The sequence below is a fragment of the Rhinolophus sinicus genome, unplaced genomic scaffold (assembly GCF_057876585.1).
Source record: "Rhinolophus sinicus isolate RSI-liver-muscle unplaced genomic scaffold, RSI-T2T HiC_scaffold_19, whole genome shotgun sequence".
NCBI classification, from domain to species: Eukaryota; Metazoa; Chordata; class Mammalia; order Chiroptera; family Rhinolophidae; genus Rhinolophus; species Rhinolophus sinicus.
Genome location: NW_028290710.1, coordinates 947,932 through 950,963, shown reverse-complemented (window position 1 = coordinate 950,963; position 3,032 = coordinate 947,932).

Below are 3,032 nucleotides of genomic sequence, written 5' to 3'. Positions count from 1 at the left end.
ATGATCACCCGCTATACTATGGGCCCTTGGCTTTATTTTTCTATTCACTGTAGGAGGCCTAACCGGAATTGTACTAGCCAACTCGTCACTGGATATCGTGCTCCACGACACATATTATGTCGTAGCCCACTTCCACTATGTCCTATCTATAGGGGCCGTATTTGCCATTATAGGCGGCTTCGTCCACTGATTCCCACTATTCACTGGCTATACGCTAGACTCAACCTGAGCAAAAATCCACTTCCTCATCATGTTCGTAGGGGTTAATATGACCTTCTTCCCTCAACACTTCCTAGGGCTATCTGGAATGCCCCGACGATACTCCGACTACCCAGACGCCTATACGACATGAAACACAGTATCCTCTATAGGGTCATTCATCTCACTCACAGCAGTAATCCTAATAGTGTTTATAGTATGAGAGGCCTTCGCATCAAAACGAGAAGTATCGACAGTTGAACTTACAACAACCAACCTCGAATGAATGCATGGATGTCCCCCACCCTACCACACATTCGAAGAACCTACCTACGTAAACCCAAAATAAGAAAGGAAGGAATCGAACCCCCTCATATTGGTTTCAAGCCAACATCATATCCATTATGTCTTTCTCCACCAGAGAGATATTAGTAAAATTTACATAACTTTGTCAAAGTTAAATTATAGGTTAAACCCCTTTATATCTCTATGGCGTACCCTTTCCAGTTAGGCTTCCAAGATGCCACATCACCCATCATAGAAGAACTACTACACTTCCATGACCACACCCTGATAATCGTCTTCCTAATCAGCTCCCTAGTGCTATACATCATTTCACTCATACTGACAACTAATCTTACCCACACTAGCACGATGGACGCACAAGAAGTAGAAACAATCTGAACGATCCTCCCAGCCATTATCCTTATCATAATCGCTCTCCCATCTCTACGAATTTTATATATGATAGACGAAATCAATAACCCATCCCTGACCGTTAAAACTATAGGACATCAATGATACTGAAGCTACGAATATACAGACTACGAAGACTTGAGCTTCGACTCATATATGATCCCCACATCCGATTTAAAACCAGGTGAACTCCGTTTACTAGAAGTGGACAATCGAGTTGTTCTGCCCATAGAAATGACTATCCGTATACTAATCTCGTCTGAAGACGTCCTTCACTCCTGAGCCGTACCTTCTTTAGGCCTAAAAACAGATGCCATCCCAGGTCGCCTAAACCAAACAACTCTTCTGTCTACCCGACCCGGTCTCTACTACGGCCAATGCTCAGAAATTTGTGGATCAAATCACAGCTTCATGCCAATTGTCCTCGAACTAGTCCCACTAAAGCATTTTGAAAAATGATCATCATCAATAGTATAAAGTCATTAAGAAGCTAAGTAGCGTTAACCTTTTAAGTTAAAGACTGAGGGCTAGTCCCCTCCTTAATGAAATGCCACAACTAGACACATCTACATGACTTATTACCATCCTCTCCATAATTCTCACCCTATTTATCATAATGCAGTTAAAAGTCTCAAAGCACTCCTTCCACTCCAACCCAGAGCCCCTAGAAGTTAAATCATCAAAACATACCACCCCCTGAGAAACCAAATGAACGAAAATTTATTCGCCTCTTTCATTACCCCAACGATAATGGGTCTTCCCATCGTCATTCTAATTATTATATTTCCCACAATCCTTTTTCCCTCAACAAACCGACTAGTTAGCAACCGTCTCGTCGCCATCCAACAATGACTAATTCACATGACATCGAAACAAATAATAGCCATTCACAACCCCAAAGGCCAGACTTGAACACTAATACTCATGTCTCTTATTCTATTTATCGGCTCGACAAACCTCCTGGGACTTCTCCCCCACTCCTTTACACCAACCACACAACTATCCATAAACCTAGGCATGGCTATCCCCCTATGGGCCGGAACTGTGATTTTAGGCTTCCGCCACAAGACAAAAGCCTCCTTGGCCCACTTCCTACCACAGGGAACCCCTCTACCTCTAATTCCCATGCTAGTAATCATCGAAACCATCAGCCTATTTATTCAACCCATAGCCCTCGCCGTACGGCTGACAGCCAATATCACTGCCGGACACCTTCTAATTCACCTGATTGGAGGCGCCACACTGGCCCTATTAAGTATTAGTACAGCCACCGCCTTCATCACATTTATTATTCTCGTCCTGCTGACAATCCTGGAATTCGCCGTCGCCCTGATCCAGGCCTATGTCTTTACACTACTGGTTAGCCTCTACCTACATGACAATACCTAATGACCCACCAAACTCATGCATACCATATAGTTAACCCAAGCCCTTGGCCTCTCACAGGAGCCCTATCCGCCCTACTCCTAACATCCGGCCTTGTAATGTGATTCCACTTCAACTCCACTCTACTACTGACCCTCGGCCTACTAGCCAACATACTAACCATATATCAATGATGACGAGACATCATCCGAGAAAGCACCTTTCAAGGACACCACACCCCAATCGTACAGAAAGGTCTCCGGTATGGAATAATTCTATTCATTGTCTCAGAGGTCTTCTTCTTCTCAGGGTTCTTCTGAGCTTTCTACCACTCAAGTCTAGCCCCTACTCCTGAATTAGGCGGATGTTGACCACCCACAGGCATTCACCCTCTTAACCCCCTAGAAGTTCCCCTTCTCAACACATCAGTCCTACTAGCCTCAGGGGTATCCATTACCTGAGCCCATCACAGCCTAATAGAAGGAAACCGCAGCCACATACTCCAGGCCCTGTTCATCACCATTTTCCTCGGACTCTACTTCACCCTCCTACAAGCCTCAGAGTACCACGAAACCTCCTTCACAATCGCAGACGGAGTATATGGCTCAACATTCTTTATAGCCACTGGATTCCACGGCCTACACGTCATTATTGGCTCGACTTTCCTTATCGTGTGCTTTCTGCGTCAACTAAAATTTCACTTCACATCTAAGCATCACTTCGGATTCGAAGCCGCTGCCTGGTACTGACATTTTGTAGACGTCGTATGACTG